The following is a 9,408-nucleotide window of genomic DNA, read 5'->3' on the forward strand; positions in this document are numbered from 1 at the left end:
TATAAGCCAAATAAGCTAGACACCCTTTCTCGACCATACGCCGAGCTTTCATATAAGAAATAACCCTACTGGCAGAATAACTAGGAGTTCCTTTCCACTCTAACCGAGGTAACCTCGGCATGGCTAGGGTCACTGTCTTGGTATGACAATCCAATATAGTATGATAAGGTGACAGCCAATCCATACCCAAGATGACATCAAAATCTACCATATCAAGAAGTAGAAGATCCGCACTAGTCTCAAGACTACCAATGGTAACCACACACGAATGATAGACATGTTTTACTACAACACAGTCTCCCACTGGTGTAGATACACACATAGAAGCACTTAGAGAATTACAAGGTACAACCAAATATGAAGCAAAATAGGAGGACACATAGGAATAAGTAGCTCCTGGATCAAACAGAACTGAAGCATCTCTATGGCAAACTGGAATAATACCTGTGATCACAGCATTAGATGACTCGGCCTTAGGCCTAGCTGGAAAAGCATAAAATCGGGGTTGGGCCCCACCACTCTAAACTGCGTCCATGGGATGGCCTTTAATGGTATGACCTCCCTCTCTAATGGCCTGACCTACACCTCTAATGGCCTGACCTCCACCTCTAGCTGGCTAAGTAGGCGGTGAAGCAACCGGTGCCGGTATGATGGCATGAGAATTCTGCCGAGATCTGTTACTTGACAACCTAAGGCAATACCTCCTAATGTGACCAATGCTCCCACACTCATAACACCATCTTGATGCTATGGCTGCTGAAGCTGAAGCTGACCCGAATGGGACGGATAACCGCTGTAGTGACTCTGGAGTGGTGGTGCACTGATAGGAGCTGAATGGGCACTAAATGTTAGCTACCTAGAGTAAGTCATAATAGGACTGTGACTCCCTGAAGCACCGGGAGATGCCTGAAGTGCTGAATAATGAACTGACGAGGTCTCTTATCAGCCCTCTGCCCTCTCTCCTATGCAAGAACCATCTCGATCCCCCTTGCCACATTAGCAGCTGCTTGAAAGGAAATCTCACTTCCGGTCTCCTTGGCCATCTGAAGCCTAATAGGGTGAGTGGGTCCCTCAATAAAACTCCTCACTCTCTCTCCCTCGGTAGGTAGTAAAAGGAGAGTATGACAGGCCAAATCCACAAAATGGGACTCATACTGAGTAACAGTCATACTGCCCTGCTGTAGACGCTCAGATTGCTTGCGGTAATCCTCTCTCAGTCTGATAGGAAGGAACTTCTCCAGAAATAGTTGAAAAAACTACTTCCAGGTAAGTGTAGGTGATCCAACTGGTCTGGTCAATGTATAATCTCTCCACCACCTTTTGGCAGAACCCGTCATCTGAAATACAACAAAATCAACCCTATTAGTCTCAACTATACCCATGTTCTGCAATACCTCATGGCATCGGTCAAGATAATCCTGTGGGTCCTCATAAGGTGTACCATTGAAGTGAACTGGAAAGAGCTTAGTAAACTTATCTAGTCTCAATAAGGCCTCAAAAGACATGACAGGTCTATCACCGGTCTGTGCCGCAATAATTGGCTGAACTACCCCAACTAGCAGGGCTGCTGGAGCCTGATTCTGGGGGGCCATCTGCTCCGGAGCGGGAGTAGTGGAAGTTTGTACTCCTCTCAAAGCCTGTGAGACGGCTAGTGCCACTGGAAATGTACCATTATGGGCCATGCCTTCCATAAGACTCACCAAACGGACAAGAGTGCCTTGAAGCACTGGAGTAGCTATGAATCCTTCGGAGACCTGAACTGGTCCAACTGGTACATTCTAAACTGGAACCTCCTCCTGAAGGTCCACCTGAGGTTCTACAACAAGAGATGTTGCTCGAGCTCTAGACTGAGCTCTGCCTCTACCTCTACCTCTTATAAATGATAAAAATGATAAAAATACCTTAACTATGGAACTAGGAGAAGTAGAACATGAGAGAGATGATCTAGTAGTTGTTGTGGTGGACTTAAAAAGAAACCATTGAGAATTTGAAAAAGGAAAAAGATGCCCTAACTGAAATAATTACAGACATAGAACATGAGATAAATGACCTAATGGTTGTTGTGATTGATCTAAAAGAGACTATCGAGAGTCTCAAAAAGGAGAAAGAAGCCTTGACCGAGAAAGTAGCTAACGTATAGCATGAGAGAGATGACCTATTAGTGGTAGTAGTAGAACTAAAGGAAATAACTGATGAGCAAAAGGAAGAAGGCAGTCATGGGAGTACTCGAAAGAGAAAGGAATTTGCAGGTGAGGAACATCTTAGGATTGAAGATGAGTTAAAATTAGTGAAATCTAATCTATGTGCTGAGCTTGTTAAAAACAAGCAACTTCACGAAGATCTAGATAGGGTTAAGAGCAATCTAGAAAAATTACTTAAGTGGACCTGGTCCTCTGACGCCATCACTGCTTTGTATAAAAATAATGGGGAAAACATGCTAGAGATAGGGTTCCAAAGGGAAAAGACTCCTTACAACCCTCATAGCAAGTATAACTGTACCTGATAACTGTTTTGCACTCACTGTGGTAACACCGGGCACATTAAGGAAATCTGTAAGGCCAGATTTCAGTCTCAACAGAAAAACAAAGTTTTTGCAAAAAAGAGGGTAACTACTGCTAAAGAACCCAGTCTCTTATATAAAACTCGTGTGATGCCTGCTTAGACTAAAAAGGTCTTGATTCATCCCTTTCCTCATTACAAGGGACCCAAACTTGTTTGGGTTCCTAAGTCTAACCCTTGATTTTCTTGTGCAGGGAGCAGTGAAAGAGAGTAGCCAACAAAGGTACATGGGTAGTGGTTGCTCGAAGCACAAATAATTTTCTTTACTCAACGCCCTGCAAGGAGGGAATGTATCCTTTGGAAACGGCAAAAAAGATACATTCTGGGAATTGGAAGAATTGGGAAGTCTCTTTCTCACTCAATTAAAAATGTGTACTACGTGAATGGGTTGAAGTACTACTTGTTAAGTTTCTCCCAAATCTGTGACAAGGGAAACAAGGTAGAATTTGTGTCAAAAATATGCACAGTCACAAATCTTGTGACTGGTGAGGTGGTTTTGGTGGCCAAAAGATAAAAAAACATCTATGTTGCTAACTTTGAATCTCTGCAAAATGGATATCTCAGTTGTCTGAGTGATGTAGATGATAATGCTGAACTATGGCACCGAAGATTGTGTCATGCAAGCTTTATGTTGCTAAACAGGTTGGTCAAGAAGGACCTGGTTTGTGGCCTGCCAAACTCAAGCTTCAAGGATCACAAGGTGTGCGATACATGTATAAAAGGAAAGCAATTCAGATCTTCTTTCAAGCCCAAAAAGGAAGAAGTCTTTGTCAAGCAACCTCCTGGATTTGAGAATCATGAACATCCTGAGCATGTCTTTAAATTTGACAAGGCACTATATGGGCTAAAGCAACTCCTCATGCTTGGCATGAAAGGTTGTCCAAATTTCTTCTAGAAAATGGCTTTACAAGAGGAAACATTGACAACACCTTATTTCTAAAGAAACAAGGGAGGAACCTGCTCATTGTGCAAGTCTATGTTGATGACATCATTTTCGGAGCAACTAATGATTCATTATGTGAGGAATTTGCAAAACTCATGGAAAGTGAGTTTGAGATGAGTATGTTGGGGGAATTAAATTTCCTCTTAGGACTGCAAGTTAAGCAAACTATTGAGGGGACAATGATAAGTCAGCAGAAGTACATCAAGGAGCTTCTGAAGAGATTGATATGGAAGGATAAAAAATCATTGATAACCCCATTGCCACTATTACTCGTATGGACATGGATGAACCTGGTTCTCCTGTGAATGAAACTATGTATAGAGGTATCAGAGAATCACTTTTATATCTCACAACAAGCAGACCAAATATTATTTTCAGTGTGGGACTATGTGCCAGGTTTCAGTCTAAACCAAAGGAGTCTCATCTGAAGGCTGCCAAAAGAACCCTGAGGTATCTCAAAGGCACACAGGACCTAGTTCTCTACTATCCTTCAGGAGATAATTTTGACTTAATAGGGTATGCCGATGCTGACTATACTGGTTATCTAATGGATAACACTTCTGGTATAGCACATTTTCTGGGTTCGTGTCTAATCTCATAGGGCACAAAAAAATAAAACTCAGTGGCCTTTTCAACTACTGAAAATGAGTATGTGGCAGCTGCCTCTTGTTGTGCTCAACTGTTGTGGATCAAGCAGCAGCTCGAAGATTTCGGTGTATTTTCTGATTGTGTGCCCTTACTATGTGACAACACTAATGCTCTCACCATGGCAAAAATCTAGTTTAACATAAGAAAACAAAGCATATTGATGTGCGACATCACTTCCTCAGAGACAATGTTGAGAAAGGGCTCATCTGCATGAAGTTGTGCAACACAGAAGATCAAATTGCAGATATCTTCACCAAAGCACTGAGCAGAGAGAACTTTGAAAAGAATCTCATGGCACAAAGATTGATAAAATCAAGCTAAGGACCTGGTCCCTCGATGATTGGATACGAAATAAATGTACAGGCAAAATAGCTAAAAAGTGTTTTCTGGTGCGGTCTAACTCACCTCTATACCATTACAGGTAGACACGCATGATGATTACAGAGCAGACAAGTAGCTAATGCATTGCATGTTGGTCAAAAGATGATGCTTACATTTTCAAACTCTGTCAGGGAACCTAGTTCCTTTGACACAGGTTAGTAGTTCCTCTATACTCTCATGCATAATTTTTTAAATAGCTGAAACGGTGCCACGTCATTAAATTGTCAGTTTCTTTTTTTTTTTTGCTTCTTAAATCCAAGCGTCTCACCCTTTATAAAGCGACCTGACTACCTAAAATTGATACCCAACCGATCTCTCACCCCTCTTAAATAAATCCATTCACAGTCACATTCAGAACTGTTCACATTAAGAATCCAAAATTCCTTTTTTCCTTCTTCAAACTCTCTTCTTCAACTAACTACACTGCACTATGTCTGACAATCAGGAAACACTCATCTATTGAAACACTAGTGATAAAGCCCACACTCCCTGTTCCGACTAGTCCAAACCCTAAGCTAGAGTCACAACCACCCTCTGCTTCCTCTCCAACCCAGTCGAGTTCTGGTTCTCATAGGAGTTGCAAAACATCGACTCCCAAGAAACTTGTGGTTGTGACCTCTACTTCTGCCTCGCCAAAAATGATGGTTGACAAAGATACAATGGATGGAGAAGAAACTCAAGCAATTTCTAGTGTACCAGTAGAAACAAGTTCTGCTAAAGAACAAGGTGTAGGTCATACCAGTGATGAATCGACAATGGCAGCCTCGGGCTTTGATCCTACAGGTAATGATCCTCTTATGCCTTTTGAAGTTACTTTGGAGTTACAAGAACAGGAGGCTATAGAAAATATGCTTTCAATTGCTGTTGAGGGAAGTCTGATTGGAGGTTATGAGGGTGTGTCTCAGTTTTAGGGGTAAGATAATGGTACAGAGGTAGAGAATAGGGAAATGGTGTCTGTCGAAACCGCAGCACCTGAAAATACTACAGGGGAACCAACTGAGGGACATAATCCATCTGCCCCATAAGATCCCTCTCGCTCTAATAGGGATAAAACCCCTAGTTCTTCACAAGAACCCCAAGTCAGTTTGGATCCCGCCCCCTCTCCTCATTTCTACATTGAGCCATTATCAATTGTGGTTCCTGCGATGCGATCTTTGTTTGAGAAGGAGAATGAGAACAGTGAAGGAGAAGATTATGATAATGTGGTGCCGATGAGCTTCATTAGTGCTAGGAGTAGAAAGACACATCCCCAGGGATCCACTTCTAAGAGATCTATCACGAGGTTGCAAAAGAAGGAAGAATTTGAGTCAGTTTTAAGGAAAAGCAAAGAGGGAAAGAAGAAAAGGAGATTGGTGAAAGATGTGAAGATTGTAAATGAGAGTGTAGTGCCTCCAACACTAGTTGTCAATATTGATGATGAGGTGGATGAGGAACCTGGTTCCTTAGTTCATAAGTCCTCAAAGAAACTTACAATTCCAACGTCCAAGAAAGAGTCATATGTAAGTGGTATGGGTTTGAATAATGATGAAGGTGAAACATCTGGTGGAACGGTGGTTGAGGAACTTGGAGAGGGTGTCTAAAACATCTTCGGAGAAAAGAAAGAGTGCTAGAAAATCAGTGAAAAGGAAGGTTGATGCTAGTGAGGAACCTGGTTCCTCCAAGAAGACGAAGGTTGGTGATGCCTAGAATGCTTACAAGGAAAAATTGAGAATCTAAAAGGTACTGTGGGGCCGTACATTTGCCCCTAATATTCTGGATATGAATGCGCCAATTGATACAGATCTTTGAATTCCAACAGTGGACACATCTATTCACAAGTGAAAATCCCAGAGTATATGAGGCAGAAGTACGTAGTTTCTATACTAACTTCTTCACAGTTGAGGATGATAAAATTTATCTGGAAGTGGACGGTGTTGATTTTGTGATGGACACTACTGTACTGGGAGCCATTTTGGGAGTGCCCACTGATGGGATGTCCTCCATTGAGGGGGTATGCTCTACAAATTTCAGAAACGCCATTGTGAAGGATAAGGCAGTGAAACAAGGGGAACATGTACACAAGAAGGCCCTCCTTCTAGTGTACCAACTGCTATTCGAAATGGTGAAAAGAGTTCTACTCCCACGTGCTGAAAGACGCTCCATTACATCACGAGCAGACTTAGTTCTCATGGAAGTACATGATGGATACACCACTCTAAACCTGCATGGTCTTATGATAGAGCACATGAAGAAAGTAGAAGAGCTCAGGGAAGGTAATCATGGGTTGCCTTACGGGTTTCTCTTCACAAAAAATCTTTCTCCAAAACCTCCCTTGAAGAGTGAGTGTATTGATAGGAGTGGAGGTGTTGGCAGCACTTCGACTATTTCTCAGCTAATCAACGTCCAAAATAGTGCCACTAAAGAAATAAGGAAGCTGAAGGCTCGGAATGCCATTCTCGAAAATCAGCTCGGTCAGGCCCAGGAAGCAGTTGGATCCAGTGGTGCCCAAAACACAAAGCTTGCTCGCCTAATAAAGGAAAATGCTGCTCTCAGGAAACAGGTTGAGGACCTGAAGGAAAGGCTGCTGAACGAGCAAGGTTCTGAAAATGCTCGCATGGACATCCTTCTTAGAACCCTTGCCAATTCTTCAGCCTCCAATGCTCCCCCTTCCAATGCTCCTTATTAGCCATCCTGTTCCCATGGTCAAGTTCCTAGTGTCCGTCCTCTGTTTTTAGTCTTGATGATGTTTATGACTGGTAACTTTTGTTGTTTTTATTTTGTGAATGTTTTTGTAATGACCCGGCCGGTCGTTTCGAGAGTTGTAACCTTGTTTTCCCCATTCCTACTTATTTTGGTATTATTCAACAATATTAGGTTATATCGGGTTAGTTGGTTCGAGTCTGGAAGGAACTCGGAGTAAAATGAGACACTTAGTCTCATAATTGAAAATTTTAAGTTAGAAATATGGACCGGATATGGACCTATATGTAAACGGCCTCGAATTTGAATTTTGATGATTCCAATAGCTCCGTATGGTGATTTTGGTCTTAGGAGCGTGTACGGAATATTATTTGAAAGTCCGTAGAGGAATTAGGCTTGAAATACCGAAAGTTTAATTTTTGAGAAGTTTGACCACGGGGTTGACTTTTTGATATCGTGGTCGGAATCAGATTCTGGAAATTGGAATAGCTCTGTTATGTCATTTATGACTTGTGTGCCAAATTTAAAGTCATTCCGGATTCATTTAACATATTTTGGCACAAGATTTGTAAATTGAAAAGTTTGGAAACTCAAAAGAACGAACCGAGGTGTGAATTGTAATTTTAGCGTCGTTTGACATGATATGAGACCCCGAGTAAGTCCATATGATGTTTTAGGACTTGTTGATATATTTGGTTGAGATCCCGAGGGTCTCGGGTGAATTTCGGGTGGTCAACGAAATTTAATTTTGGCATTTCAAGAACGTTCGACGTCGTTTCTTCGAGAATAAGTGGTATCACATTAAGAAAATGAGTTCCAAATTAATATTTGATTGAAGAATTAGATCCGTATTGAAATTTCTGAGCCATACCAAAAAGAATCGTCGAATTCGGACATCGTATGAGAGAGTTATGCCCATTTTCGTATCGGAAAAGATTTTCCATCACCGCGAGCGCCCAGGGTAGCGTGGGGCGCTAGCCCTGGCGCTGGGATATTTAAGGGTACTGGAAAGTGTACCACAGGCAGCGCCCCATGCTACCTGTGACGCTCAAAAACATAAGAGGCTCTATAAACGGGTCTTTTGGCCATTTTTGACATAAAAATAGTTGGGGAGCTCGGTTTGGGCGATTTTCAGAGGCAAACTTCACAAATTGGACTGGGGTAAGTGATCTTAACTTGATTTGGTCCGTTATTCATGAATCTAACATTATTTCCAGCACTTATTTCATGATTTGGGGGATTAGAATAGAAATGTTTCAAAAATTGATTTGAGGGTTTGAAGGCCGAATCGGAGTCGGAATTTAGAAAATTTTGTATGGTTGGACTCGTGGTTGAATGGGCGTTAATATTTTGTAACTTTTGTTGGGTTCCGAGACATGGGCCCCACTGTTCACTTTTGAGTTAATTTCGGATTTATTTGTGAAATTTGGTATTTTCATATGGAATTGATTCCTACACCTCGTGTTGATCGTATCGAATTATTTTGACTAAGATTCGAGGCGTTTGGAGGCCGAATCGCGAGGAAAAGGCTTATTGGAATAAAGAATTGCTCGGATTGAGGTAAGTAACGATTGTAAATCTAGTCCTGAGGGTATGAAACCCCGGATTTTGTATCATTCTACTATTTTTAGTGACGCACATGCTAGGTGACGGGAGTGTGGGCGTGCACTGTTGGGGATTTGTGACTTGGTCTGCCCCGTAGGAACTGTAAAGTTGCATACTTTGTTGAAACCATTGATACTTATATGATTTAGAAAGATTTATGTAAATTGGGCTGAATGCCATATTTGGGCCTTGCGCCAATGCTGTTTGAACCCTTAGGGGCTGTTTCTTACCATCCTTTCATTATTTTTGATTGAAAATCTATACTCAGTCATGTTTATTCTTGTTTACCGCATAACTCAGTTTATGACTCTATTTCGATGCACATAAATATTTTGGGCCGAATGCCCTGTTTTACAGAAATGCCCGAGTGGCTTGAGATACTTATGACTGAGTGAGGCCGAGGGCCTGATTTGTGAGGATGAGTGTGGATCGGGGCTGCCCGCCTGCAGCATACCTGAGTGAGGCCGAGGGCCTGATTTGTGAGGATGAGTGTGGATCGGGGCTGCCCGCCTGCAGCATACTTTATTATTATCGCACGTGAGTTGTCCGTGCAGATTATAGTGCTTGGGATAAAGGATCCCCTCCGGAGTCTG

The sequence above is a fragment of the Nicotiana tomentosiformis genome, chromosome 5 (assembly GCF_000390325.3).
Source record: "Nicotiana tomentosiformis chromosome 5, ASM39032v3, whole genome shotgun sequence".
In the NCBI taxonomy this organism is placed as follows: Eukaryota; Viridiplantae; Streptophyta; class Magnoliopsida; order Solanales; family Solanaceae; genus Nicotiana; species Nicotiana tomentosiformis.